This window comes from Leptinotarsa decemlineata, unplaced genomic scaffold (assembly GCF_025532065.1).
Source record: "Leptinotarsa decemlineata unplaced genomic scaffold, Ldec_3_MD MMD2_tig00026314_RagTag_RagTag, whole genome shotgun sequence".
NCBI lineage: Eukaryota > Metazoa > Arthropoda > Insecta > Coleoptera > Chrysomelidae > Leptinotarsa > Leptinotarsa decemlineata.
This window is the reverse complement of record NW_027412684.1, coordinates 3,840,328-3,853,590: the sequence shown is the minus strand read 5'-3', so window position 1 is coordinate 3,853,590 and position 13,263 is coordinate 3,840,328. Positions and strand designations below refer to the sequence as shown.

At 35.5% G+C, this 13,263-nt stretch overlaps 1 protein-coding gene across 2 annotated transcripts in view; it reads right to left on the bottom strand.

Moving 5' to 3' along the window:
* Positions 1–13,263, bottom strand: part of CARPB (Carbonic anhydrase-related protein B) — a 1,001,903-nt gene that overhangs the window by 836,312 nt on the left and 152,328 nt on the right. The gene's annotated exons all lie outside the window — the stretch shown is intronic.

Here is a 13,263-nt window from a genome sequence, read left to right as displayed (position 1 = left end):
AGCAGTTCGGCGTGGGTGCTTTGTTCACTCACTCCAATTGACTGCTGTGTCCTAGCCCTAGTCTGAATGATCGATCTTCACTTGCTATCGTCTAACCCGTGTTAGGAATCACACGTTAAAAGGTAAGACCTCGGGAATCCTTAGCTCGCACAAGTTTCGACTTCTGAGGGTTGTCGTTTGTAGGGGTGCGACAGCTGGTTAACGGAAAAACATATTTTAAACAGACAGAAACAGATATAACCGTAACTGAGCGATATATTCGTTAAACATAACGCAAGAATCAATGCGTGTACTGTGGCTACCAAACAATGTTTCGATTATTCAGTACCGACAATCTTCTTTGCCTGTTTTAATATTCCCTAGACAGTTTTCTATCCATGCCAACTCGAAATGAAATCTTCAATCTGAATTGAAAACGTTTACTAATTGCTTTGAGTACATGATAAGAGTAGGTTGGATGGTATGTAGGGGCTTATTCAGAGATGGGGTTAGTTTACAAGGTTTTTTTTTTGGTTTGGTTGGTTTTTCTTAGTTTAAGTTAGTACATCTAGATGGGTTAGTGGTTAGTTTTAAAAAGTTCAATATAGTGACAATACTCTCAATTTTGGGCTAACAGGGTTAGTGGATTTCCTCATGGTCCTTGGGCATTGAGATTCATGGTCCTAATGTGGGTCCTTATTAGTGGTTGCATGAAATGATTCGGGTACAATAGTTGATGGTAGGTTATCTGCAGAGTTATGGTTCGGATAGTTTCAGGGAATCAGATGCAGTGTTCCAACTCTAGAGTGGCTCCGGGTTGTGGGCTGTCCACTACCTGATCGCCAGCGGCAACTCGAAGATATCCTGGAATTCCTTGGGGATTTCCAGGCTCCCAGGAGCCAGGAGCTTCTCTCTAGGGATGCTTCTGAAGCCCATGTTAGGCTTCCAGGGCGTGGCCAGCATGTCAATGGCAGCGTCGTTAGAGCTGTTGAGTGTTCTGTTGACATATCGGACTCAGAGTTTCTGGAATCTCAAGTTGATAGGGGTGAGTTTCACATTATCGTGAAGTTGTTGGAGGGGAATATGTAAGGGAAGTTGTAGATGTTTCGGAGTATTCTTCTCTCAGTTATTGGTATGCGATGGAATTGTCTCGGAGAGATCGCGCATCTTCAAGTTCGTATTTACCCATATAATTGATACTCATCATATCGAAAAGAAATTTTGTTTGGAGTATTTTCTTTCAGTTGGCTCCTCTCTTCATGTGTAATCAACTTCAGTTGGTATATATAATTGTTTTGTGCATTTATGAGTTGTTCTCGCTATTATTTTTCATTATATTCTTAGTTATTACTTAGTTTAAGTACTGTGTACTTAGTTCAAGTAACGTCGTGGAATTTTATCATGACAGTTGACAATAAAGACAAATATATAGAGTAGCCAACTTTAAAAAAATAATGTGTTTCGGATGGAATCCATAACTACCATTTTCCATTTTTAATAATCGAATTATTTTGAGAAACGCTATTATTGAACTTATCAACTGAACAAGGTACTTCGTAAGTATTTATCTATTCCAATTTTATTTCCAGGAAGTCATTTGGAAGCCACAATTGAAGCGAGCACGAAAAAAGAAGAAGTAACCACAAAAGTGCAGACTCCAAACAGATTTTTAGTGGACCTGCCTTGCAATCCACCTCTGAAGAAAATTCGAGGAGTTTGCAGACGAACTAATTAATGAATATCAATAAATACAGAGGCAAATAGTAGACACCAAAATAAAATATGATTGAAATATCAAAGTACCCGCTGCAATTACAATGAAAATATGGTTATTAAGACTAAAAGTAGTGAATTCGTTCTCTTCAAAAACAGTTATCAACAAATGATAATTTTCAGAGTTTAGTCGAAATTTGAAAAATATACTTGTTGTATAATCACAAAATTGGATTCATTCCATTTCCGTTGCATCCCGAATATTTATTTTACTTGTGAATTTTATCTCAAACTATATATGAAATATTTGTTACAAAGTTTAAATCATGTTAGTTATCTGAAACAATTATTCATAGTTATTTTTCTTTTTTTATATTTGATTCACTAACACATCTATTATTTGCTTATACTTTTTCATTCACAAATCATTAATTATCGAATCATGCCTGCAATAAACAAAAATGTAAATTCACTTCTACAAAGTTGATAAATTCAACCTTCAGTTGCTCAGTCCTACATTTTGAATATTGTCCAAATTAGGAATATGTCGTAAATTAAATGATTGGAACGAGAAAATAACTTTTTAAAAAGAATTTATTTTACAAACTAGAGACGACTGTCTCTTACGAGAGCTACAAACAGAATGATAATTAATATAATGTTAACTGGATGCTAACTGCATGTCGAGATAAGGGATTCCTGGAATATCTCTTACTCAGCTGAATCTCCGTGTGAATGGCCGTGTCGTGGGAACTATGACCACGTAACTCCTCCCTCCTTAGGCCGAAAAAATAATGGAATTATTTTGGCGGCTTGGAACCATATCTTCGTCATTGGTATTTTCTTCTTTTGGGGTGTTTTGAAGCAACAACATCCCAGTATACGGGTTTTAATCCAATTTTTCTTAAAAGCTGCCAATATCAGGACAATTATTGTGATAGTAACTCCTGCAAAAACGCCAAAAATGGTAGTGTTATTTTCGGAGTTGTTAAATTTGTAGATTGGTTTCAATCGGTCCACTATATTGTTGATTTCGTAGAGTTCTTCAAAATTGATTCTCGAGAAATTTTGTGTTTCATATATTGTTGACTTCTCGATATTTTCCATTTCAATTTTAGGTAAGATCAGTGGCTTGCCTGTTCCTATTTTCACGTTGTTGGTGAAAATCTTGTTTCTCACTTCAATTTGGCAATTTTTCGGGATCTTGACTAGGGTGGGTGCTTTTATTTCCAAATATTGATCGGTTTTACACTTGGAAAATATTCTTTCGCTCTGTATCGGAATTACCAGGATTTCTTCTTGAGTGATTATTCGATAATCGACTCTGCCACATTGATTGGAAGAGGCTGACAATTATCGGCGACTTTGCCTTCGATCAGGTGGGATGTGCATTGGTCTTCGGAAAAGTAATCTTCTGGACAATAATACGTTTTCTCTAATACTGGGCATGGACTGTCTTCGAACTGGATATTGTGGTTTGCTCTTGCCAAATATGGGTATTTTGGGATAAAAATACTGTGATTTTGGATGATAGGATAAAGGTGGAAAAATGTAAGAACTTCGTTTCCGAAAATAGGAACGTGTATTGCGAAAATTATTCTGTTATTCGAAAAAGTTACTTGTGCACCGAAAAATTGATAATATGTCAACATACTTTAAAATTTCGGGATTTTTGAATCAGAATAGATGTTGCTTAAATAATTTATTATTTCTTTCAGTTCAGAACTAGGTATTATTGAATTATGTAAGGTATTTAACTTTGCAAATGTGATAGCATCTTCTAGATTATCGATAAAAGTAATCATATTTTGGCAGTCAAGGGTTATTTGTGAAACAATTCCTTGAAAACTAATGTAATTCGTCAGGTCGCCAATGGTTTTTTGAACTGCAACTTGAAATGTTTTTAGACTGTTTTCTAATTTTTCTTGATTTGAATTCAAAATTTGGATAGTTTTATTATAGTGATTGATTAATTTTTTGGACAGAGAGATTTGCATGTTTACCTCATTAATCATATTTTCTTGGTTACGTTCTAATATAGCGATACTTTCGTCGTATCGTTTACCATCATCAGCATCAAGAGTACCGAATAACCAATTTTCGATTTTTCCAATAACATTTATCATACCTCTTTTAATACGGATATGGGGTTGGAGGTTTTCTAATTTCTTTTTTGTCATTTCAATAAGATACTCGGTTCTGACTAGCAGGCTGTATGCTAATCCATGATAGGAAATTGGGTTATTAATTGTTCCCTTATCAAAATTATTTTTGATTATTTGGAAGTAGTCGTCTAGTTTGTTCAATTGTTTTATTATAGAGCTAAGTTCTATGTAATATAAAAATGTATGTTTGCTGTATATAATTCTTGCATTTCCCAGCTGTATGGGAAGGATGGGGTTGGTTATAGGGGTTATTTGAATATCGTCACTTTGGACTCGGAGCACGTGAAGTAGAAGGTATAGCGTTATCAACACGTGTATCTTCATGTTCTTTTACTCCCTGTAACAAAAGTTTTTTGAAATTTTTGGTTTTCTGGCTATTGTTTTGTGGTAGGTGCCTTTATTTGTTTTGAGTTTTATATCGGTCTCTTCAATAATTTCAGTTTTCTTAAATTTCGGTCGATCTTTATTTCGCGCCTTTGTTCTAATATACGCAACTTGTTGATTTGCAAACTCTGGGGGTTCATTTCGTTGGGTATTTCTGTTTTTAATGACTTTTTCTTTAGTAATTTGGTTGGAATTTTGAATAGATTGATACAGTTTTTTGACATTTTCTTTGTGTTTTTGAACATAATCGGAAACAATTATACGATCATTTAAATCAAATGGGTCTGTGTTATTAATATGACCTTTAATTACTTCGAAAGGTGTAAATTTGGTAACACTATGTATTGAATTATTATAGCCAAGGACAGCTCTTTTCATCAGCTGTTCAGCTGTGAACGATTTTCCTTCTTCCTTTAGGCATCGAAAATGTTCAATCAGTGTTGAATGAAATCTTTCAACTGGTGAATTAGAATTACTGTTTTTTGAAGTTGTGTAATGCAACTCAATGTTATAAATTTTACAAAAGTTTTCTAGATCTTTATTTTTGAATTCGGTGCCTGAATCAGCGGTTATTTTGAGTGGTAAACCGTGATGGGTAATAAAATTGAGTAGATTTTCGAATACTAAAACTCCGGTTAAGGATTTTAATGGATATGCCTGACCGTATCGTGAAAATGTGTCGATAATTGTTGAAAAAGTTTCGTTTGAAATTTTGAATGTTTGTTTTGGATCGATATATTCTTTGATGAGTTTAACAATATTCTCGCTCAGATTTTTAGAGGGTATGGTAATATAAGATCGCAAATTCTCGAATACCTTTTCTATTCTACATTTAAGTTTTTCTATGTCACCAATAGCTACAATTATCTGATTTTTATATGTATTAACTGGTCTTTCTGAAATGGGAATTTGAAAGACAGGGTCTTCGAGAGAAGTGTGGACGGTTTGTGAATCCGATATTTTTTCGATTTCATTTAATTTTGAGGGGACAATTTGAATATCAGATAATATATTAATTTGTTTTTTCGGTTCTTGCGGTTCCAGGACTTCATAGAGAACGTCGTTATTTAAGACTGGAATATTATCGTTATTCAAATAGATGTCGATAAGTTCGTTTATGTCTCCAGGATTATTTTGAACTGGAAGTGTTTCGATAGCATTGAAGTCATTTGTATGAGGATTTCTGGAAAGAGCATCCGCTGCTTGGTTACACTTTCCTTTCTTATATTTTACAACATAGTCGAATTCCTCTAATTTCAAACGCCATCGCACAAGTCTTGAATTAGGTTCCTTTAGCGAGAAAAGCCACTGAAGGGGTTTGTGGTCTGAATAAATTGTAAACTTTCTGCCGAAAAGGTATGGTCTGAAATATTTGCAGCTCCATACAATCGAAAGAAGTTCTTTTTCGATAGTTGAGTAATTAATTTCAGGTGGGTCAAGTGTTCGAGAAGCGTAACAAATTGGGTGTCCATTTTGTGACAAAATGGCGCCAAGGGCGTAATTTGAAGCATCAGTTGTGACTTCAAAGGGTTTTTCAAAATCGGGGTATGCGAGAACCGGTTCTGAAGTCAATACCGATTTACAAGTATTGAAACATTCGATAAATTCTTTAGTGTGTTCAACTTTTGCGTTCTTTTTAAGACAACTTGTGAGAGGTTTTGTTAGTTTTGCGAAGTTGTTTATAAATTTTCGATAGTATCCCAATAGTCCTAGGAATGACTTTATTTCTCGTTGTGTTTTTGGGATTGGAAAATTTTGAACAGCTCTGATTTTCTTTGGGTTTGGTTTTATGCCTTCGGGCGTAATAACATGACCCAAAAATTCTACCTCTTTTCTGAAAAACTCCGATTTATCCAGTTGGATCTTAAATTGTGCCTCTCGTAATTTAGAGAAGACCAATTTCAAATTTTGGATGTGTTCTTGGAGTCCAGTGCTGAAAATAATTATGTCGTACATGTAAATCATGCATACCTTATTCTGTAGGTCTTTCAGAACCTCGTCTAATACGCGCTGAAGACTTGATGGACCGTTCTTAAGGCCATACGGAAGTCTCAGGTACTCGTAGTGTCCGTGCTCTACATTAAAAGCCGTTTTTTGGATTGAATTTTCGGCCATCTCGATTTGATGAAAACTGCTTGCCAAATCGAGGGTGCTAAAGTACTGAGCTCGTCCCAGTTTATCTAAAATGTCGTTTATGTTTGGGAGTGGGTAACGATCACTAATGGTTTTATCATTAAGTTTTCGATAGTCGACTACCACTCTCCATTTTGGCTTCCCGGAAGCATCCATCTTTTTTGGAACTATCCAGACTGGGGAAGACCAGGGACTACAGCTTGGTCGTATTATATTTTTTTCAAGCATGTCTTTTATTTGACGCTGAACTTCGCTCTTATGAACGTATGGATACCTGTATGGTCTGGTATGTATGGGTATTTCGTCTGCGGTCTTGATTTCGTGTTTGACCTTGGAGGTGGATGTTAATTTATCTCCAGGTTTCAAAAATATATCTGACAATTCTTTACAGAGTTTCAGTATAGCATTTGTTTCTTCCTTGTTCATGTGGTCTGTACGTATCAAACCAGCGATATTAATTTCGGTTGCCAGTTTAGGTGAGTCCGTCCCTGTATTTTCGAAAGTTTCGTAAGAATACATTTCGAAAGTAGAGGATTGAAAGCTCTCTACAGGAAGTGGTTGTATCAATTTCACTGACATTGTTCTATCGGTGGGGTATTGTACTTCCATAAGGGCGTAACCATTTTTTGAAGTTGTCAATATTTGCGGGATGAAAAGATCATTAAGTGTTTCCTCAAGGGTGAGAATTTCACCTTCAGGAACTGTGACAGGCAGATATTTAAGTACTCTTTCTTGTGGGTTGACAGAGAAAGAAAAACTCGTATCTGTAGACTGTCTGAACTTGAAAGGAATTTCAACATGATTTCCTATCAGTCTCTTATTTACAAGGTCTATATTCAGGTGCATATTTATCAAGTCTGATAATCCTAAAACTCCGTCAAAGTAATCGTGGAAATCAAATAAAATAAAAGTAATTTCATAGTTTGTGTTGAACTCTGGAAAAGCAGGTATCGAGGCTTGGTACCTTACTTTCTGACTTCCTAAAGCCGTTTTGATAATAGTATTTGAGTGATAAATTTTGTTTGGAAATAATTTTTCAATAATAGATGGTTTAATAATCGATCTTGAACTCCCAGTATCGATTAGTAGTTTAATAATTTTATTTTTGTGACTAACTTCGACATAAGGTAATGCATTGTTACAAAATGCATTAATTTCGGCTAAGTATGATTTTCGAATTGGGTTGTTAAATGAAAATTTCCAGTTTCATCACAATCTATGTCGCTTGAGTATTCATTCAGAAAATTTGGTTCGTTTTCTAAATAAACAACATTTTCTGAAGAGTATGCTTCTTCACTAAGGTTGGGATTATCATAAAATTGTTGATCAGTGTCATTATATTGGGGAAATTCATTGTATTCGTTAGAAAATAATTCCACAGATATAAAATTCGGTTTTTGACTTGCGGTAAACATTTTTTGAGGGTTTCGGTAAGTATTAGGGTTCCTAAAAGTGCTGTTTTGTTGAGGAAAAGGTCTTTGAGACATTTTTGTTGGGTTTCTTGATGTAGTGGACATGGGTTCCGGTTTCGGTAATTGATTAGGTGGAATATTTTTTGGTTTAAAAACATTCTGAGGAGGTCCGAAAACTTCTGGGTTTGTAGGGTATCTTTGCGGTGGTAATTGTTTAGGTTGGATATTAATTGGTTGGCTAGGCCAATTAGGTCTAGTTGAGAATTGTGGATTGAATAAATGTTGTTCATTTTTTGAAAATAATTTGGGTTAGAGAAATTTTCGTTTTGAAAATTTTGTCTTTGAGGTTGTATGAATCTAGGGCCATTTTGGTTGACGTTTGGCATGATGGATTGTCTGCCGAAAGTATTGAACTTTGGTTTATAATCGTTTAACGAACCATACATTTTTTCAAAATTTTCGAACTCGTTTACGTATGCTATGGCATCTTCCAGTGAGGCTGGCTTTTTAAGATGCATATTATTTCTTAAAATACCAGGACAACCAGCAATGAAAGTACTGAGGGCTACTTTATCGTAGTGAGTTGTTTGGTAAAGTTTTTCTTCTGGAGTTAAGTCTAGGTTGTTACTGACTCTTTGAACTACATTACTTTTGATTAATTGAATTCTACTACCGAAAGTCATTAGGTCTTCTCCTCTATAGGGTCGACTTCTAGTTAATTCTTGAACTAAACAGTCCAAATCTCTCCTATCCGAAAAACATTGTTTCAGAGCAGATTTTAAGGCGTCCCAAGTATTAAGTTCGGTTCTGTTACCAACCATATACTCGGCTTTACCTGTCAATTTTTCTTGAATACATTCAAGAACGTGTTCATTAAGTGAAGCATCATTAAACACATTGTACGCGTTAACTATAGCATCGTATCTACTGATAAATTTGTTCAATGTATTGCTATCACCATCAAAAGTTTTTAAATTGTTTATTCTAGATTTGAAAAGGTTCCAATTTATTTGAGTTGGTTGGGGTGGAACTGGTGGAACCATTGTGGGTTGAAAAGTATTATCAAAATTTTCAGTATTATTTGCTGAACTTTCTTGAAATGATAAACTATTCAATCGTGATAAAATATCTTCAATTTCACTCATAAATAAATAATTGTTTTTCTCAATAAATAGTTTCTTATAATTACTCGTCTCGAATAGACAACAATTTGTTCGCAATGAACGATACTATATATCTTCGCCGAAGTCCTTATACAGAGGGTTCGTGAAGGCAAGAAGGAAATATTTGGCACTTACTTGTAAGTTCCAGTTCCTTCTCCGTTGATTCCTTGTAGCTTCCCTGGGGATCTGTCGTCTCCTTGTCCGCTCGTTCTGGGTGGTCCTCGAAGGATTCTTGTTGAATTTGTGCTGAAGGGGTTGAAACTCCACGACGCAAAAAGTTCGTTTTCACGCTGCACAAATCCTACCGACTGCGCCAATTAAATGATTGGAACGAGAAAATAACTTTTTAAAAAGAATTTATTTTACAAACTAGAGACGACTGTCTCTTACGAGAGCTACAAACGGAATGATAATTAATATAATGTTAACTGGATGCTAACTGCATGTCGAGATAAGGGATTCCTGGAATATCTCTTACTCAGCTGAATCTCCGTGTGAATGGCCGTGTCGTGGGAACTATGACCACGTAACTCGTATTTGAGATCAAACACTTTATACTCAACATGTAACCTGACTAATATATAAGAAGTATCATTTTTTTGCTTCGTTTTCTTTTCTTTGATGGGCTGGGTGTGCGTTAGTTGTAGCTGAGTTATTTTTGACATTCATGGATGTTTCCTTCTCTAGAATAAAAACCGTTTTTGAAGTGAATCAAATATGGAGGGCAAACTGATTAATTTTCTCAAGAATGAACCTGGAAAATTTATATGAAAATCGACACCCTCTGGAAAACACGCCAAGACCACCACTATCCATTTCTCAGATGCGTGAAAACATCGAAAATTGCACTCAAAACTGATCTATATATTCAATGTCTATCAAAATTTAGTGACAGTTAATGTAAACAATAAATAAATACACTGTACGTCAAAAATCCCATTCCCTGTTCAGCTCATTCTGCATAGGTTTTCCAGATTAACGTTTTCAAGGTTAAAGTTTAGATGTTTTCGTTCCTATGGTTTTGAAATCTCGCTAGTATACTTGACAAGGTCAACTCAACGTTTTTTTAACTGACAATATCAGAGCCCAAAGGCAATATATCCTTGATTCAATACCAGATAACGCTGTTTTGATCTGGAACAGATCTCATCTGGATGACGGACTTAGAGTTGGCAAAAAACAGACAACAGACAGAAAGTAACATTTTAACATACAATGAACATTTCACCATAGTTGACTAGAGAAAAGAATGTCCCCTGATGGAATGAAGATTTGGCATGTATGAGATAACAAGCAAGAAAAGCCTTCATGCACGCAAGGGAATCAGGAGTATAATAAAATTAATATAAAATATCCCTGGCTGAAAATGAAAAATTCCTGGGAAAATTCAAGAAAGACTCGTGGAGAAGGCAATGTGAGAAAAAAGGTCGAACAAACTAGAGTAGAACACAAGAACACAAATAACGGAAAGTACACAAAAACCGGAGGAGAGCTTCGGCTGATGCGTTTTTCCGTTTAAGAAATTAAAAATTACACCAGAGATCTGGAGAAATTCAGAACTGAAGGCCTCCAGAGAGAATTAGCTGATGGTAGAGAAAGAGAGATAATTGAATGAATAATTATAAACTCATTTTCAACATATAGGTCGCCGAGATTAGATGGTCTTGTATCATTTATATATATCACTACTTGACGAACATATTCAATTGATCATCAGGTGAAACATGGTTCGACAGATGGTTAATGAAAAAACAGATTTCAATAAAGATTTTTTTGAACACCGAAAAATTAAAATATTCTTACAAGAACAAGGAAGAGCTTATTGTTGCTTTCTTGGAGATTACGTCTCTAGAATCAATTAATTATCTAGGCGTCGAGAAGAAGTGGGTATAAGAAAGATAAGCTGCAAGTGGATAGACTATACACTAAGAGGAAGATTGGTATACACGACCATCATAGAACAAATATTAGTGGAAGAGATTGCAAGGGGATATCAACAGAGTAAAGTTTTGTTCACACTATTATGGAACCTTGTGATGGACAAATCACCACGTCTCCTGAACACAAAGTACTGAGTTGGGCAGACGACTCAATCACTTTAGTCTGAGGAAAATACAGCATGGCCTGAATAGTGTAACAACATTGACTAACTAGAAAGAGCTGAACATAAGCCCAACAAAATCGACAATAGTAGCATCCACCAAGAGAAGCAAGGCAGAGGGAATAGGACCTCTGAAACTTCCAAGTGAGGAAATACATATATCGGGGGCGGTCGAATACCTGGATGCGATACTACAGACGCTGACTTGTAGCACCTAAAGAAAGACATGAGGACTGAAATCAGGAAAGATGCTCAAATCCATGACAACATATGCATTATGCTCTGCTCAGATCAATGCTATGATAGCTATGAACATAATTGTAGATAAGGACAGCAATTGAAACATCTTAGATGCATTAGAGATACTCCGGAATCTTTCTCCAATAATAAGAGAAGCAAGATTGGGCTAATTCAGACTGAAAAATTCACCAATTTATATGGGATCAAGCAGAAATCCTGGAATATGTGAAAGAACGAACATCAAACATGTTCTCGGACTACATGACACAAAAAAACATGTTCGACACAAACTTTGTGGTAAAAGTATCACACTGCGAAGAGAAGAGAACGAACAGTCACCCGCGAACATGCTTAGCAGAGTCACCTTGTATACATGTTTACAGATGAGTCGAAAACCAAATATGGGACAGGAGCTGGCATCTACTGTGTTCTACCCTCTATGTCAGTACACATCAGTCTTTCAAGCTGAGGTGTATGCAATCTTGCAATTCGCAAGGAATATCAATTTGAGGCCTCAAGGAAATGAGCAATTCAATATTTACTGACAGTCAGACTGCAGTTGAGGCCCTACTCAACCCTAAAGTGAAGAAATACCTTGAAAACTGGACGTATCACAGGCAAAGAAAAAGCTGATCCAAACATGGATCATCAACTTCATATATCGGCCCTGAAGCAGTTGTCGGGTTACTAAAGTGTTTGGTACGGAACTAGTTCGAAAATTAGATATCTAAGAAACATAAAGAGTACAAGGTGAATACACCCGGAACACATAAGGAAAGACTATTCTAAAGGGGCCGTCCGAGAAGAGAACTGGAGAACTGCTTCCACAAAGCAGGGATCGGTTTGGAACAATTAGATGGCTACTCACTGGACACTGTACTTCAAAAGCACACATGAACAAGATATGGTGGTATGATGGAGACTCTAGCTTCAGGCAATGCAACGAAGGAAAATAGAGAGCTCATCGTATTTGATGCGAATGTGGGGCACTGGTTCACAGGTGGAAAACAATTTTCATAAATTGTTTTCCATACAACACAAATTATATCTTGATTTCAGTGCCAATAAATCTTACTGAAGTAGATAAAACGAAATTGTTAAAATGGGTATCTTGAAGAAAATAGAAAAAAATGCAATAAGTCAATAAAGCTGCCGTGTCTTCCGGAAATTTTGAAGGAATGGACAACTCAGATGTTTCTTTGGACTACTTTGGTCACTTACAAAGATGCTACCTATGAAATATACTGAAACTGATCTTTCCATTTCGAAATTTTCATTGAGAATCATATTCATATATTATATCGAAATCACATTCGAATCTATTTTCTCAGATGATGACATTTGTCAAATTTTTTATCTATCACCGTTTCGATTGTGTGAATGAATGGCATTTCTTTCAATGATTCAAGTTTAATTAATATAAAATTCCTTTACGGAAATAATATTTCCATTATTAGTAATTTTATTTGAGATCTTCTTATACATAGGAATCACACGTTGAAAGTTAAGACCTCGCTAGTCCTCAACTCGCACAAGTTTCGACTTTTGAGAGTTGTCGTTCATAGCGGTGCGACAGCTGGCTGAAGGGAAAACAGATTAAAACAGATTTCTTTAACAGATAACATATTGTTACGATGAATTAATATTCTGTTCAATCATTTATTTTTCCATAATTCCTATCATTAGGGGCCTCTTTATCACATCACATAAAATGAATATGCAAACTATTCTCTTACAGATCAGCTTGCATTCGCATATTTGGCTTTTATAACTTTTTTCATTATTATTTTCTTTGTGCTTAGATTCTGATTTGTTTTTAATATCGAGCAGTAGAAATTGGATCTTCTGAATTTCATGAAGAAACATTGTCAAACAATTCGAAACAAATACATAGCTAGTTCGATTAACTACAAGCAAAAAACTACATTCTGGTACTGAGATTGAATTACCAGTGACAGCTGGTTAACGAAAAA